Raw genomic sequence first — 20,083 nt, forward strand, 5'->3', positions numbered from 1 at the left:
TATATATATGTTACATATATATATATATATGTTACACGCACATGTATGCTACATACATATATATATATATATATATATGTTATTTGTATATATACATATATATATATGTTACACATATAATGTATATTACACACACGTATATGTTACACACATATATGCTACATATATATATATATAGGTTACTTATATATATAGGTTACTTATATATATATATATGCATATATATATATATATGCCTAAACATGTATATATGTTACACACACGTATATGTTACACTCACGTATATGCTGCAAATATATATATGATACAAACACATACATGCTACATCATATATATATATATATATATATATATATATATATATATATATGCTGTAATATATTAATATATGTTACACACACATACATGTTACACACATATATATGCTGCACCAGTGCATAATTTACAAGCATATACATGTTACACATCTATATATTATATATATATATACACATGTATGCGGATCTTAATGTATCTGTGTTATGTTTGTGGGTAAATATGTAGCCGTGTTATATATATATATGAGGGATACATATATTGGTGTATGTAGATAGAAGTGTAGCTCTGTTGTATATGTGTATATATAGTGTAGCTGTGGTATATGTCAATATATATATATATATATGGATGTCAGTGGAGCTGTTTTGCGTGTGTGGGTCCAAGAGGGAGCTGTGTTGTATATACATATATATATATATATATATGTACATATATATCTCTGTATAGGGTATATATATATATGAATGGAAGCGCAGCTGCATTATACATTGTATATGTAAATTCATGTGTGTGTGAATGTATATGTAGCTTTCTGTGTTATTTGTATATATATTTATATATGGGTAGATGTAGTTATACCTCTTCAATGCAATATATAAATATATGTGTATCATATGTGTGAACGTAAGTGCAGAGCTGTGTTGTACACTATATATATATGTTTGTATGCCTCTCTGAGTGTGTGTTGGGGTGTGTGTGTGTGTTTGAGCGTAAATACAAGGGTGACTCTAAGGTTTTTGTCTCATTTAGTCTTTTCATCTGTTCTGTTTAATTTTTCTCTGTCTCTCCCTCCCCTGTATGCGTGTGTGTGTCTGTCTGTGTCTGTGCGTACATGTCGAATCAAAACAGACAAACGACCCAAGTGGCCGAAGCGGCTGGCGATGACGACACGACAAATTTCGATCCGCAATCGTTTTACGTCGTTGTCTACGAGGGTTCGAAGTCTTGGCAACATTTCCTACTCTTCTGCGTCATTGCAGCCGTCTTGGTAAGATCTTAAACAATATGTGTATGTGTGTATATATATATGTATATGTGGAATGAAAGGAACTTCTATTCATTATGTATACATTATAGTGTAATACGTCTACAGCTATAATGTAATACTCTTATCACTTACACTTACACACACACACACACAACTATAATATATATATATGTATAGTACTCCTATTGCAACTACAGCAGTGTCATACTGTTATTACACAGCACTAGTATATATATAGAATTTCTCTACTACAACTGATATATTGCGATACTCTTCCTACAACTGTAGTCTAAGACTTTTACTACTCTTATATAAGACACCTGCAACAGTATTATGATACTCTCAATACGACTGCATTTGAATATTTCTTCGAATATAATACTCTTGCAACTACAAGACATCACTCTTCCAAGTCTAGCATAGTACACCTACAACTATATTACACTGCTCGTATTACCACTAGAAAAAAAGGACGTCGTAACACTCTCGCGACTATATAATACCATAACAAGAATCATACTCTATTACGACTACAATGCAAGACTCTCACGGATAAGATATAAAGAGTTCTCCTACAACTGTATTAGAATACTCTTACTACGACTGAAAACCAAGGTAAGACTCCCACGACTATAGTATTTTAGAATAGTCCTGCTACAACTACATTATGAAACTCTTCTGAGTAGAATGTAATACGCCAGTACAACGAAAACATGATAATACTCTTATTACGACTGAAATTTTAGACTCTACGTACTATAACATAGTAGTCGTACAACTTGTAGTGTAGTACATGTCTGGTATAGCTACCAAAAAATATCCCACTTCTACCACTATAATATAATACACGTATAACTCATAATGTAATTATAATAATTCACCTACCGCCCTAGTATCATTAATACTCTACCCCTACAAGTAAAATGTAATGCATCTACGACAACAATAGAATGCTCTCACTCCTATGAAGATATGACGGTCTCACGACTGTTACAGAAGACGTGCACGACTTGAATCATAAGTTATGACATAACAGTGACAAACGCCAGACACACACACGTCGCTGAATGTGAAAGATGACTATGCGACTCATCACAACACTCGCGCGGACGGTGCCTTCTAGTACATATGTCTCTTTCTCTTTGTTCCTCATTTTACACACACACAGAGGCAGACAGCCCTGAAGGGAAAGCGTATCATCTGTAGACCTGCTCCCGTCTCTGTACACATGTTTCATGTACAGAGAGAGAATGAAAGAAAGAAAGGGAGGGAAGGGAGGGTTCCAGCTGGTCACATATATACATTTACGTCCACAAACATATATATATATAGATAGATATATATATATAGATATATATATATGCAGATATACACTTTACAGTATTCATATGTATGTATATATATATACATACCAGATACACATATACATGCATACATACATACGTATATATATATATATATATTGATATATAAATTCATACATCAAACGAAAGAAAGAGGTGAAAAATAGAGATGTCAAGAAACTTTAACCATTCGACTATGCCGCTGCCATATATATATATATATATATATATTTATATATTTGAAGACATATACATAAACATGTATATGCCTACATAGAGAGAGATACACCTATGTATTTGTGTATGTATGTGTGTAGATATGTATGTGTATGGATGTGTACATGCACATAGAGAGCATTCACGTGAAAACAATCTTCCGTTTCATTTTCTGTAGTGTAATGGTATGCGCCACCGACTGAAAACGTATTCACATGTAGAGATTCCCCAACATGCGTAGTGGCTCTCGAGGGAAAGACTGTTGTTGAGAAAGCGGGGCAGACCTGGAAAGCGTACATATACACATACATATTTATACTTATATATATATATAGACACATATATATATATATTCATATATATGTACTAGTAGTATTAGTACTCGTACCACTACTACTACTGCTTCATGCTGCTGTTGCTGCTGCTCCTGCTCCTTGCATGGTGCCTTTTCTCACTCTCTCCTCGTTCTCTCTCTGGTCTCTCTCCCTGTTGCACATATATTTATACTAAATATATATATGTATATATACACATATATATATATATATATATATATGTAATAGTAGTAGTAGTACTACTACTACTGCTTCATGCTGCTGCTCCTTGCGGGGTGCATTTTTTTCTTTCTTTCTCTCTCTCTCTAAATATCCTGTTTCTCCCTCGCTCTCTCTCTTTTGTCTCTGTCTCCTCTCTCTCCTCTTTCTCTCTCTAGTGCAACTGCGCGTCGGAAGTGTGTGGCGTTCTGTTCTTTACGTAGGATTCATATTGCTACTTAACGTGCGCTTTCTGCTTTTCGTGTGTAGCATTAGAACGAGAGAAACGGTCAGCACAGCTCTAAGCAACACGTAGAGAAATATCTACCCCAATGACGTTTCCCTATCGCAGTGTCAGCCGCTATAAAAACACTGTCGTTGCTGTGCACATATATATATATATATATATATATATATATATATAAGAGCGGCGTGCATCCCTGTATGTGTATGTATGTATGTATGTATAGTTATTTATATATATGTATATATACGTATATATATATACGCGGTCGTTGTCCACGTACATATGTATATATATATATATATATACATATGTATATGTAGGAACAGGACAGATACATGTGTGTGTGTGTATGTATGTATATATATATATATATATGTATTTGTCCGTATGTGTTCACTATGATTATAATAGAAATATGTGGACCTATGGTTTATTATTGCTATCATCATTGTATGGGTGTATACGAGTCAATATACACATTTGAGTTTGCTATGATGCATTGCTACGATGCGTATATATATATATATATGTTTGAATAAGTAGTACTTGAGTATGTACGAGTTATGGAAGACTTACGATTTTGTGTGTGTGTGTGTTTGTTCTGGGACCTTGTTCAGCTGCACATATATATATGTATATATATATATATGTATATGTAGATGTGTACATATGGGTTGAGTGTTATCATAATACACATATATATATATAAATATATATATATGTATATGTACATTTGTACATATGTGTTGAGTGTTATCATAATACGTATACGTATATATGTATATTTACATGTGTGTTGTTCTTTAGGGGTGTAACTATAGAAGTTTGTGCAAGTGTATAAAAGTATTGTGAATTTATGCGCATGTTTCCTGTGATGCGCTCGTGTGTTGCATAGCTGTATACATAGGTATAGTACGTGTATATATATGTATATGTACATATGCGATGTTCATTGGTTTTATTGCTACTATGTGAGCGTGTGCGATAATAACTGAAAAAGTTTTGGTTTCTCTGTGTGCTGTTGTTCTGGTGCGCGTTGTTGTGCTGCAGTGCGTGTGTATGTTTCCGGCATGGCCGCTGCGGCTGAAGGTTGCTGTTTGGTATCTCTCGGTAATTCTACTTACTTTCCTTGTAAGTCACGCGCAAGTTACAATCGTTCTTCCAAGACCTGAAAAAAAAAAATCACTTTAAAAAATGAATTTACACATGTATACGTGTGAATATATGTATACATACACATATATAAACATATATATACATATATAGATATATCAGTAAACATATATATGTATACGTATATGTATACATATATAAATGTATATATATATATGCCTATACACACATGTGTATATATATATATATATATGGTCAATATGACTATTAGCACTAGTACTACTACCATGTACAACTCCTAGTATATATTACGAGTACCTAGAAATTCGAAAGATAGAAAATGTCAGTACTGCAACTAGAACTACTAGTACTAGTATTACTACTACTATGTCTACTATTATTACATCTAAGTTCAAATATATTCGTGATGCATCTTCGACTATATAAATGATGATCAATACAACTAATATGACTACTACTAGTAGTAATACTACTAGTACAACTATTACTGTTACCACGTACAGCTCCACTCATATATTGAAAACACTCGTAAGTATAGAATATATGGGTTGTCAGTATTCATACTACTACTACTGCTATTACTACTATTGCTACCGGTACTCATATACATATATATATATATAGGTTCTAGATGGAATTTCAACATACATATGTGAGCACTACTACTGTCACTATTGCTACTACTACTATGGTTGTATGCAGCTCCTGATAAGAGATATATATATGTGAAAGAAACTTGAAAATGTCGCATGTGTACGTGGTCAGTACTTCTCTAGCTACATACAACATCAAATATATAACTACATGGAGCTTAATATATGTAAGTGGTCAATACTACTACTACTACTATTACCAGTATATATAATATCAAATATGAACTGCATGCGGTCTTGAGTATATAGGTGATCAATACTTCTACTACTATTACTACATACAACTCCAAATATATAAATATCAATATATCACTACTACTAATACTTTCAACTACTATTACTAATGCGACACTACTACTATTACTGTTAGTACCGTAACGTATATTAGTACTTGTAGTAGTAGTAATAATAATAGCATCACTACTCTCACGTTTAACTCGGAACTCGGAATATACACTACGTGGACCTTCAAATACACATATCAAAGACACCTGTAAATGTTGGGGAGGTGTAAATGATCAATACTACTACTAATACTACTATTACTCATAAATCGTAATATATACTTTGTGAGCCCTCGTAGATGTAAGTGATCAATAGTACTACTACTAGTAATACTACTATTACTCCAACTGGGAATATATATACATATATACATATATATATATATGTGGACCTTCATATATGGAACTGGTAAATACTACTAGTAGTAGTACCCCTATTACTCCAGCTGCGATAATATATATATATATGTGGACCCGTAGAGACGTAAGATATCAATATCAGTTGTAGTAGTAGTAGTAGTACTAATACTCCAACTGAGAATATATATATATATATATGTGGATCTTCATATATGAAAGTGGTAAATACTACTGCTAGTACTAGTAGTAGTACTAGTACGATTACTTATTACTTGAAACAAACACTAGATGAACCTTCATATCGACCCTACTATTCCTACTAATACATGCAACTTCGAATTCGTATGAAGAACACTTGTAAGTGTGAACAATATTAATGGTCATTACTACGACCACCAGTAGCACTACTACTACTACAACGAGCACTACTACTACTACTCTTATCAGCACTAGTATTTCCGCCGATACTACTACCACCACTACAACTACAACGAGCACTAGTACTACTACTCTTACCAGCACTATCTCCATTACTACTACTACTACCACTTCTACTACTACTATTACCACCACTACTACTACTACGACTACTACCAGCACGAATACTACTGCTACTACCACACCTACTACTACTACCACTACTACTGTCACCACTACTACTACTGCCACTATTACTACTACTACTACTACAACACAGAGGGTATCAGTTGCTTTCAAAAAGTGGTATGTAGATAGCCGCGCTAACATCAGGAATAACAGGAGGTCAATGCAAATACCCTTGCAGTTCTTTCTAAACCAGGAGTGTGTATATATTTCCCTCTGCGATTGTGTGTGTGTACATCTATATAGTAATATATACCGAGAATATATATAATGTATAACTAACATAAATAATATATTTCTCATACATAATGATATTTATTTAATATATGTATAAAATATATATAATCTAAATAGATATGTTATACATTATATATATATGGGTATATAGTGGAGAGCACCTATCTGGAATGACCAGCGATTGATAAATAGACAACAGGTCTATCTCATACACAAATATATATATATATATGTAAGAATGATATGGACAGGTCATCTTCAGCATATATATGGTAATATCTATGTATTCAACCATGATACACACGGGTGGACTTATCTATAGATAGATATATATATATATATGTGTAATGGGCTTCAATATATATATATATATATGTGTATAGGTAGCACACAGAATGCACACATATATAGGAATGATAGAGACAGTTGATAGTCGATATATATATATATATATACATACTCAACCACACGCTTACTTCCATGTATGTATAAACAATATAGACAGGCATCTTTCAACATATATATATATATATATATATATATATTTTATGTGTGCTAAGGCACGTTCACTTCCACACACATATATACGAGCGAGATATAGAGAGGTGTCTTTTGATATATGAATACACACAACATACACATGTATATATATATATATATATATATATATATGTATGTATATGTATAGCGTAATATACACAGACGTTCCTATTATATGAAAATGTCCAGAATCATGTATATATATATAGGGAGAGAAAGAGAGGTTTCAAGTGGAATGTATTGTTGTAAGCAGCACGCGGGCACACCATTTCGGTTTATGTTTGCTTGCCGTCTGTGTCTCTGTCTATATATATATATATATATATATTGTCTGTATGTGTGTGTGTGTGCTCTTGCGATGTCCGTACATATATATATATATATATATGTACGTGGACCCCATTTCTCTTCGTTTTTTGCGCATACGATATTCGTGTATACATACGTGTGTGTGTGTGTGTTTGTATATATGTATATGGACATGTACCCGACCTTTTTCCGTTGTTTGCATTTGCGTTATTTCTCGCGGACGTGCATATTTTATATGTGCACATGTATATATATGTGTGGATCCCGTTGTTGCTTGCTATTGCGCTGTTCGTGTGCGTGTGTGCGTGTGTGTATGTGCATATGCACATGTACCCTATTTGTCGTCATCATGTTTGCACTTGCGGCGTATACGCGTGTGTATGATTGTGTGTATATGTGTATATATATATATACATGTATATTTGCCTCATTTTGCTTCATATGTGCACCTGCGCTATATATATGTATATACATATGTGTGTATGAGTGTGTATACATATATACGTGCACTCCATTTTGCTTTATGTCTGCAGCTGGTAAACTGTCTGCATGTGTAAGTTGTTATGTATACATGTTGTGTTTTTCATCTTCTTTTCTTCTTTACTGTTTGTGCCTGCGACATCTCCATGCAGCTGGTGCTGGTGGTAGTAAGACTGGTCGTCTTCGTGACTTTCTGGTTCCTCGGATTTCATCTCTGGATTCTACCAAATCTATTTAACGAAGATGCTGGAATTATTGAAAGCTTTCAGCCATGGCTGGAGGTTGAAAGAAGCGAAAGTGACTGGCCAACGTTTGCTGCTCGCGTATTTTGCGCCTTGCTTACTGCAGGTATGCGTGTCGCATGCGTCTCCCATATACGAGAAACGAATTGTATATTATAACTAGCACTGATATGTATATATATATATATATGTGCGCGCGCACAACAATATATGTCCTTAAAATTGAATGTACGTTAAGCTCTATGTGCATAGACATATATCTATATATATATAAATACTATACTGACGGCAGAGATGCATGACCGTATATGACCGTAACTATATGATATCAGGGGGTGTGCACTACTTATATATGCGGACACAACTCTATATGTCTTTACAGAAAAAATGTATATTCAAGTGTGCATATATATATATATATATACATATGTACACAGAATTGTATGAAATCACACAAAAATATATGTTCCTACAATCAGACATATATAAAAGTATGTATGCGCGCCCTCAGAACTACAGAATGTGCGCCAAGTGATCTTTTGTGCACATTTGATTTCATATATCTGTGTGCACAGAACTGTACGTGCGTCAAAAATAGTCTGTACGCGAAACTATATGTGCACAAAACCACATATACGCAAAACTATATGTGTATATTTATATCCTCGTCTGTATATAAGTACATGAAAATCCATGAGCGTAGAGCTATATTTACACGAAATTATGTATACGAAAATCTATATGTAAACAAAACTATATATACAAAAACCTATGTTTACACAAATCTGTATATACACAGAATTTTATATGCGGCATGTCGTCTGACTGATAGTACATATATATATATATATAAGCGTCCTTTTCACTGACACATATATGACGATTGTGATATTGTATACTTGTGTTTGTTTTCAGTGTTTAATGAGAAGTACATTTAAAGATCGCCTTTTCTGAGCTAGACCATGTATTATTTATGATCACTGTTTTGCATTTGGCTTTCTTCAACACCATACGTTATATATAATATGTGTGTGTGTGTGTGTGTATATGGGCACCCTCTCATATTCCACTATCATATAGAAATATGCGAACCAAAAACAAACTAGATATCATGTCTCTTCACCAGCTTAATGTATATGTGTGTGCGCGCACAACAGTGTATGTCCACAAAAGCAAATGTAGCTTATACGTAGCTTATACTATATTTGTGCATAAACATATGTGTACATATATATATATACATGTATACTATACTAACGGCTTAGTGAGTATGCTATTGATATAGCCCCACGTCTGCCATATATATTTCAAGCGCAAAAAGGAAGGCGTGTGTTGCCAACAGTGTGTGTGTGTATGTATGTGTGTGTGTGTGTGTCCCCGGTGGATTTATGTATGGACGTATATATGTATGTGTTCGTATGTGAATATGTGTGTGTGTGCACCCCTCCCAAACTGGCCATGTAATTGTAGCGCACATTGTGTCTCCCGTCCTCCTGTATATATATATATATGTACATGTATGCATGTATATATATATATGCTTGAATAGTCTCCCGTCCTCCTATATATATATATGTACATGTATGCATGTATATATATATATATATATATGCTTGAATAGTCTCCCGTCCTCCTATATATATATATATGTACATGTACACATATATATATATATATACATATGCTTGAATAGTCTCCCGTCCTCCTGTATATATATATGTACATGTATACATATATATATACGCTTGTATATATTATATAGATATATAAATGTTTGTATCTGCGTGCATGCCTCGTATACACTCCTGTGTACGTATACAGAGAGAGAGGGTGGGTAGAAGCGTAATGGGGTGGTGCATGCGCACCACCTCTTTAATTTATTTTGTGGCTTAAGATAATGAAAGGAGCCGGGCGCATATATATATATATATATATATTGAGAGAGAGAGAGTGGATGAGGCTAAAAGTGTATTTGGGATAGTGCATGCACACCACCTCGTTCGTATATACGAGTCACAGACAGCGAAACAGACAGAAAAAAAAAGTTTCTTTGTATGGGCGGATCACGTTTAAGTGAAAAGCGAACCGTAGAAAAGCTAGTTTCTAGTAATTGTCAATATGCATGCTGCACCCCTCTGCACATAGTATTTTGCACGCAAATACGTACACACACGTATGAACGGGTAGCCGCATAATTTGTGTCTCTCAAGCAAAACCCTGTACATGTATCGATGTGTGGGTATATCCACGAATTCATACCTACACATATACAACATATACGCATATATATATATATATATATGTGGGCATGTGTATACGTAGTATGTGTGTACGTATCCATGTATGTATGTATATATGTATATATGTACGTTTGTATGTATGTATGCTACGTAAATATACCTGTATATATATGTATGTAGGCACTTATATACGATGTATGTGTGTATATGTGGATGATGTCTGTACATATGTGTGTATGTAAGGCTCGTAAGTATACATATATATATGTACATATATGTGTGCCTATGTATATGTATATGTATATATCGTATATGTATACGCCAATGTGTGTCAAGTACGAGCGTGTTGTCTTCTGCAGGAACGTTGTACAAGTTGAGTGAGACCCACACACCGGCCAGTGTCGCCCAATTCGCCAAGCAGTCGTTCCTCGATGTGTTGGACTGGGGCCACCAGCGTCTTGCGGCACGTGAGTACTATACCACATACACGTATTGCATCCCTGAAGCCTTCTGAAAGCAAGAACTGGAGTGTTTGTGCTCAGCACCAGCCCCAGAAAGACGAAGATTTTTTCTTTCCGGCTGTTCGCGCGTGGACATATGCAGCGCATGTCCACACTGGTATGTGAAGGGAACGTGGAGCGTTCTTCCTCTGCCACATGCATACGTATATATGTGTATGTACATATATATATGTATATATGTATAAGTGTATATGTGGAGAGAAGACAGATACAATGTAGCCTGTACTTCCGCCGTGTACGGCTGCCGTTCTATCTGCAGTAAACTTAGTCTATATGCGCATCAAAGGAATTGGTAGGGGAGCAGGTAGTAACCCCCTCAGACAGCACATATACATATGGATATATCTATATATATGTATATGTACATGTATGTATATACTGGCACATACGCGCGGGCACCTCTGCCGCGAAATCACATAATTTTACATCTGCTGCCACTGCTGCTGCTGCAATTAAAGAGGAAGAAGAAACCAGGTCACTCACCAACAAATCTCTCGCTTTCTCTCTCTGTCTCACCAGGCAGATCTTCTGCTCTGCTGTGTCTGATATATATATATATGTACATGTATACAGACATGTATAAAGTGAATGCCTGCTTTCCGTCTTGTGCCTGCTGTCCTTCATATTTGAACAGAGGAAGTTGACTATGATATTTAGTTGTGTATTCTTCTTTAGATTGAAATCGCGTCTGGGAAGGAACGTGTGATTAGCGCTGCACGTGAGAGATGTCTATTACTGCCTCTCCGTTGGTACTAACAGTCCGAATGAGACACATGCACACGTGAGCTTTCGTTGTCTACTGCTGGTCACAGCAGGGCGATAATATTTGCGTGAACGGGAGGTGACAATGCAGAGGAGGAGAAAAAAAGTACGTACACCTAAATGGAAACGCGAATGTGTAGTCTTTTTATATTGCAGCTTCTCAACGGTAATGTCGCTATCATAGCTGCACTCTCCTTGGATATACATACACGTACGCACACACACACACACACACACACACACACTCAGGCACACACGCACATACACGCACACACGCACATACACGCGCACACGCACATACACGCGCACACGCACATACACGCGCACACACACATACACACGCACACACACACACACACACGCACATAACCGCCAGCTGGAAGCATTGACGAGTGCCTTTGTGTAGGCAGCCGATAGATTGTATCACCCAGAAGACAAGAACTCTTTCTAGATTATTGATCAACATAATTGTTGGGCACTGTTTTCAATTTTAGTTTCTGGTTGCTGGAAATCCTCCGTCAGCGTCAAATGTCGTCCTGTAGATAAGGGCAGTGTATGTACACCACGAGAGAGCAGAAATGCCTCATCGTCAGGGGGGTGTGGAAGGGGAGGTGGTCACGTGCCAGTCGGTTATCATGTAGATGATACCTGTAAATAGTAGTCTACCACACCACTGAGGTCATCAGAAATTATTCATAAAAGTGGTTTCCTGCATACTACGCATATACACGTATGCGTATATATATATATATATATACGTGTTTACTAACTATCCCCAGTGAGAGTCATCGTATTCATTCGAACGCCGCAGTATCTTTTTTTTGTCTTTTAGAATGTCAAAAGACCGCCGTGGCAAGGTGGTGAAAGTTTTTTTCAAGTGGAATGACCACCAGCACGGCGGATATGACCTGTGTGTTTTTGCATTGCAGTGCGGCACTCTGTTATGCGGCGTGACGTGAGAACCGTCATCTCCTATCCACCAAACCCTCTTTTGTTGTGATGATGTAGTTGCTCGTTTCTGTCCCGGCAAGTTTGTGTCGTACTAAAGGTATATATACACAGTAATAAAGACCATTCATTACTATGTGTGATTCACTAGGCACTACGTGTACATAAATATTTTGATACGTACTACTCGGGTGGCTTTCAAGAAAACTATCACAGTCCGCCTAGCATAATTACGTGGTGACGTCTTCGTTATCGAGACAAAAAAACGTTTACGTTCCCTGTCTATCCGTATATGTACGTCTCCTTCGTAATTTATCAAAGTACGTCATGAACTCCATCCTTGTTTGCAGACAACAGCAACGTGGTATATGTCATTCTTGTCTAGTGGTAATCGACAATCAAACATACACAGCTGCCGTGTAGTAGTAAGCACTTACTACGTTGTGTGTGAGTGTATGTATATATATAGTATATATATGGTGTATGTGAACCTGTGTACGTATAATGATTGTGAGCATATGATATATGAAAAAACTGTGTACGTATATTGATGCTGAATATGTGTGATGTATGTATGTTTGTACGTACGAAGTGATTGTGAATGCTGCTGCTCCTCTTCCTGCAGCCCCCCACAGGATATTCGAAGTACGCTTCTATTGCTGATTCGAGAGATTCAGCAGGCAGTTCATCCGAAAGTCCCGCAAGTGGAGAAACAGCAGAGAGCGTGGATGATACTGCAGAGGACGGCACATCGTCACGTGGAGGAGAGCACCGCACTGGTAAGAGAAATTTATACATGGTCTTATCTAATTGCCACTGCACACAGCTTCCACCATCGCCTTGCTCGTTGCAGTTCGTTAACTCCAACGTCCCTCCCTCTTCTTTTTGTGTTGTGTAAGAGAGTTTCCGTATCTCATAGAAATGAGTTCACGTCTTTTCTCTTTCTGTAGCAGTATTTGAGTACCGAATTTTTCGAGAAAAGGGAAGCAGTCGAAGCACACACAAGGTCGATATGATGCTCACCAAGAGCGTAAAGAGTAGACGTCACGCGCCCCGTAGTAGTTGTGTGTGCGCAGAACTCACGCACCCGGTAGTAGTCGTGTGTGCGTTCGTGGATAGCAAGTGTCTGTTGGAAGGACGTGAGAAACGAAGTAGCGCGAAGTCCGCAACAAGAAGTACAAGACGCGAGTGACAACTAGCATGTATATATGTTCTTGTATGTATATTTGGCCCCACACATATACATATGTACAGCGAACAATAGTGTGTGATTATGCAAGAAAAGGGGGAGGGTTTAGGCGTGTCGGCTGACAGACTCAAACCTTCTTCGTTATTACTTATGCGTGCGGTCGAGATATGTATTAGCATGGTGCAAAGGTTGTAACACCACGGCATTATAAAGAAAGAGGCGCTGACTGGTGCATGTGGATTACAGTCCATCTACACTGCAGTATACATAGTGATACTCTCGCGACTACTTGTTGAGTGACTTCACCTAGGGGCTCTCTATGATGTGCACATATATATGAGAAAGCGTGGAATTTTTGGCACGAAGGGATTCACCAATCTGTTACGTACGCAGACCACATGAAGAAGAGGTGGGCTCACCACCACCATGAGCGCGCTATGCATCAGGTGATGACGGGCACATGACGCTTTTGTTTCCCTGCTGTGTGTTAGTAACGACAACGAAATTTGATGTTTGACGCATGTGCATTTCAGCTCATTCGTGCCACAATGGTATCAGTTCGTGGTGCATGTGCTGGACCAGATCTGCTGGCAAGCATTCACCACACTACTGCATGTACAAGGGTTACACAGGCGACGCAGCACGAGGAAAGTTAGACTTCTGTGTCACGCAGAAAATATACTCGAGACAGACGCTTCAATGCATATGCAGATGCACGCAGAGCGGCATGCAACGATCATGAATTGACTACATTCTCCGCTCTGCTTCATACTGGGCCCTATACTCTATACACATATATATAGGGTGTCAGCTCTCTCCTGTGCTGCCCGGCGTCATGGCGTCCGTATGTGCATACGTAACTGGCGGATATGCAAAGGCCGAGTCCACATCAGTCTCTTGAGGGCCTGCCGACTTGTTACTTCAACAGATTATTGTGTCGGTGGTTTGACTGCACTGTACTTCATACTTTCGTAGACCGTTTGTGCCGTGATGGCTATCACACAGTCACGCGTAGCTGAAGCTGGCATGCTTTTGACTACACTGCCGGCTTCTTCTTGTATGTATATTTGTGTACGTATCTATCGACTTAAAATAGATATATATATGGCTATATGTGTATATATTGCAGTGTGACACTTTCTAAAACGGCGGTCTGTATCTGCCCTGTTACTAGTGGTCTGGATACACTGTACTACGTCTTCGAATCGACCGTTCGTGCCCTGTTCGCTACCACACAATCACGCTTGTAGTAAGGGCTGGCATGTTTGACTACACTACCAGCTTCGTCGTGTATGTATATATGTATGTGTACATCAATCTCTCTAGATATATATATATTTATGTATATGTCTAAATGTGTAAATAATCTCAGTATACCACTTTGCAAAATGATTGGGGTATATGAACAATGCGCCTGTGTCGGTGTTGTTGCACGCAAAACGTGACATCCCCCGGGCGCGCCAGAGAAACCTGACTACCCCTCTCAATAGTCTTCGAGTGCTGCCTTACAATTTGAAAGATAAGAAAGCTCAAATTACTACGGCTAGCGTTGGATATTTTTTGGGAGGATGCATGACACATTGCCCTATACTGAATCACTACTTTGAACAGCAGTCCCCGTAGTCAGGAGCGGTGTGACGCTTCCAGCTGCTGCGCCCACACTGGAATGTGGCAAAGCCTGGGTTTCAACGCCTCGTGGATCTTTAAAAGTATCTTCGTGCTGAGTTGTCTCGAAGTGAACATCTCACCACTGCTTGCTGTCGCTGAGAGACACAGGGCCTTTTATGGCCCCTGCTTCGACGATACACGCATGCGTCTAAAGTACGCAGACTAGTAGTATTGGTGAGGCTGTGTGCGCCAGAGCCGCTCACCTAACACGATCATATAGAGGAAATGTAGAGCAATCGTTTTAGCATAGGGCGTATGTATTTGGGGGAGTGCATGCCCCGGTGCCTCCTGGACATTTGCAAAGGGGCTGGCTCCCAGGAACGCCGAAAACGCTGATACACAGAAAGCTTCCTCGTGCGATCGTGTCGCTTCCTTGCAGGTGACGAGGATGATTACTCTTGCATGAAGTCCTGTGGCTTCGCTTCTTTCGAGCAACTCATGCACTCCCGCTGCTTGGTAAAGTGCAGCTGCGTGCGGGTAAGCGGACTATGTAATATTGTTACTATGGAAACGTCTTTTGTCTTCAGTGGCGGATTACTGTGTAGTGCACCTGTGCGCGGAGTTCTGCTGACGATGGTGTAAATATTTTCGTAACCATAGTGTCGATACGCCTCGGAAGTCTTACAGAGCGCCTGTGCGCCTGCGTACATTTGTACTAGCTCACCTGCACGTCTCGGCGCAACAGTTCGTATGTACGTATGTATATGACTATCGACATATATAGCAGACACGTCTGCATGTTCAATCAGTATCCCTCTCTAGAAGCGTGCTGCACTGTGAGCCCGCGCGTTTGCGCTGCTCCGCGTAGTTGATTTATGGGTGATTCATCCGTCTACCGACAGTGCCACGAGGTACTTGGATCTCGGTATACGTACAGTTGGCGCTTCAACGCTTGTCGCCGTGTAGACGTTTGCATGATAGTATGGGAAAACCGTCTCACTGACAAGGCTTAACAAGGCGGCTTGGGCACGAAACTACGCGTATGACACCATCGCTCCGTCGTCGCCACGCACCTTACAGTACAGCACGCCACCACGTGAGTGTAGACCTGTGGATGTACGTGAGCGTGCACACGAGATATCTTTCTCCAAGCCTAGATTGATGTCGTAGGTTCATCTGGATAGTGGTTTCTAGTGACTTGAACGAAAAGCTTCTTGTGATGGATGACTGCGGCAGAGGCTAACACTCGGTAGGACAGCGTGCAGGCGGGCGGGTCTGAGCATCAGTTTGCGTGTGAAGTCTCCGCCCTCCGCCGAACATTTGATTCAGGTAATGGCATAACACTCTCACTATTCACGCGCATGACTGCGTCATTGCTTTATTAAGAGCAAGCTTTTTACTACGTGCGTTAAACAACTGTGTGGATGAGTGCATGTGCATCGCACTAATGCGGATGTGCTTTATGTGACGTCACCACCGGTGCCATTTCATAAAAAGTGAGGGCGTTACACCTGTATAGCGCTGATGCAGTGCTTTTCACATCGAGCCTGGCAGACTCTCCGTAAAATCATTTAATGCTGCTGGTGTGTGTCTGTCGCAGGAGCTCATAAGCTCAACGTGCTTTCCAACTTGCCCTCCAGCTACGCAGGCTGCTTTGAAAGAGGCGAAGCAGGACGCATGCGAGGCGGAGCAGCAGAGAAGAAAGAAAAAACAATAATACTCAAGTGATGACATCGTTCTCCCGATCCAAAGTTCACTGACAATGATAGTGCAGTCTCCTCTCTGGGTCACGATGGTGGCAACGGCTGTTGCGGGGACATCTCGACTAGACCGCGTCGGGTGTCGTTACACGGTTTCGATCGGTACAAATAGCGAGCGTCTGTTGAGCACATAGCTCGCGGACGGCACAGGCGTGCGCAGCTGGAAAACTCAAATTTGTAGCTAGTGCTCTCAAGGATGCGATGACCTGGCTCTTTCGAGCAGCGTCACACTTCGATTGCTGTGCCCTTTGCTTCGGCGGACCACGCTCCTAGGAGCATGGCTTCTATGTGCAGTCGATCAGTGATCGGACGTACCAATGTTCTTGGATTACTCCTTACTGGATAACTCCTTGCTGCTGCTGAACGCATTATATGCGGAAGGACTTTCTGTTCGGGTGGAAAGAATTCGCTCGTTGACAGGAGAGTTTCTCTCTCCCCATCTTTCAGCCGACGGTGTAACTCCGAGGAAGCCTACGATTTTTACTTCTACGTACGCACGGTGCGGTGTTCGCTCGCTACCCTGCAAGTGCGTTACGCGCGTTATGGACACGGTAGCGGCAGAGGCCGGAGGGTGAACGTACTCACGACACTTCACATTCTCAAAGCCTCAATTATGCGGAGTTGCCACTGGAAGAAACCTGCACACGATAACCGGACCACTCTTGTCTGTCAATGCTGAACTCGAGGGCTTCTGTGCAGCTGGGCCTAGAACAGGGACGGGCTCAAATTTGCCATTGTGAGCGTAGTACATGTGCCAGCGGAGACAGAGAGCCGCAGAGCTGTTTCATGGCTGATAGGCAAAAGCTCGCGTGCACGTGGAGTGGAGCTGCCACACTTAGCAGAAGAGTCGCTTTCACGTCGCTGCCGTCACCAAACTGCTTGCAATGGAGGAATCTAGACACAGGCGTGGATGTCCCGCATCCTTTCGGAAAAAATAGCTCACCGCACACCAACAGAATTCATTGCAGGGGTTGATCGCAGTAGGCGACATCCGATAAGCTTGAATTCCCTCGAACTTGAACACATGCAGTGACGTGGCTGCGTGGTAATGTAGCCGCTCCTCAGTGCAACAAAGTGTAGACATCACGAGTCAAAGAACAACGGCATAGAGTCAGCTTTCGGGGCCTGTACTATATTGTGTCTCACGTGTCGCGCTCCCACGCAGCTCACGTTCAGAGGCCACGAGTCGCGACCACGAAAGTCAGTGCACAGAAGCCGATCGCCATTTTGTGAGATGCATGAAGCTCCTGCGTAACCCTCAGAACTCGCTCGACAGCCTTCGGGAACCTTTCTTTGAAGTTGGCGCATCATCATTGCGAGCTGTGTCAATCTGTCAAACGAACATCGTGGGTCGTGCCCGAGTATACAATTTGCGAAACAGCGCTTTTCAGTTCGTGATCGCTTCTCAGAACGGGAATCCACCCCGACGCACGGGCACACACCACCCATTCGCACGCGTCGGTGTGTCTCAACCACTGCTGTGCTTGTGAGGTGTATCTCGCTGTGGCTCACGTGCTGCTGATTGCGGGGTCTAGATGACGGATATCGCACACAGTTGTGTGCAGCGCGGCGCATACGTGTATTCTTTCCGAGGGTATAGGAGAGCCCAAGCAGATCAGCGGGCTTGTGAAAGGCTCTGCTGCACTAGATGAGCGGGGCACTTTTTATCTCGGCACGACGATGGACAACCTTAGCAGGAATAAGTAACAGGCATATCATTTTGAATGCACAGCCGACTGTAACAATCCTGCTAGATCGATCATCAGCGAATCCGCGGCGCATACAGGAAACAAGTATGAGAGGTCTGAGCTCTAAGAGCTACCCATGTGATATTGATTGAACCCGCGGAGCATCCTACAACGTGGATAGGTGCGGCTTCCAGCATCGACGTGCGTAATCCGCAGCGGCAGTGGTTACCCTTTTTTCCACTTTCGCGAGGCGCTGCAGAAAGGTTGGCGCACAATCTGTCCTTCGTAGTGCGACTTGCAGGCAGATACCAGCACAGCGGCCTCAGCTGTTCCAGAAAATTAAGGTTCACTAGGATTCGTGTGCTGAACACCACGCAGCAGAAGTAGATGTGGAGCAAACGTGCAGACAGGGCAACGGATGTACCCAGACAGACTGCGTGTGATTTGTAATGCAACGCTAGTTTTAAATGGTCGAGTAGAATAAATTAAACAATGTGGTGCTGGTTGGAAGACGGAAAAACCACACAATGCGACTGCAGTGTCGTGGGGATTGAGATATGTCACGTATAAGCCGGCCTTCTGCGGTCTGCTAACGTTGAGACTGCACATGGGTCTATGGTCCTGCACACACTACGTATTATTCCGTAAAGACGTTTTCTGTACACAACGAAGTAAGTTACTCAACACTAGCGAGCTGCACATCCATACTGAGGTAATGATCCGCAGCAAGGAGCTGAAATAACTGTGCTCGAAAGTGTATCAGAGAACTAGTAGGTCGCAGTAGATTTATCACTCTCTCAAATAGCTAAATCTGGCAGGTCACATGTAGAGAGCGCACCTATTGCTTCAAAAACTTACCTCGAGCATGTGTCCAAGAGCT

At 40.3% G+C, this 20,083-nt stretch overlaps 1 pseudogene; it reads left to right on the plus strand.

Moving 5' to 3' along the window:
- LOC131478814 (uncharacterized) overlaps positions 1–17,483 on the plus strand; it is a 26,550-nt pseudogene extending 9,067 nt beyond the window's left edge.
- Positions 17,484–20,083: the final 2,600 nt, after the last annotated feature.

This window comes from Ochotona princeps, unplaced genomic scaffold, assembly GCF_030435755.1.
Source record: "Ochotona princeps isolate mOchPri1 unplaced genomic scaffold, mOchPri1.hap1 HAP1_SCAFFOLD_2467, whole genome shotgun sequence".
Taxonomy (NCBI): Eukaryota; Metazoa; Chordata; class Mammalia; order Lagomorpha; family Ochotonidae; genus Ochotona; species Ochotona princeps.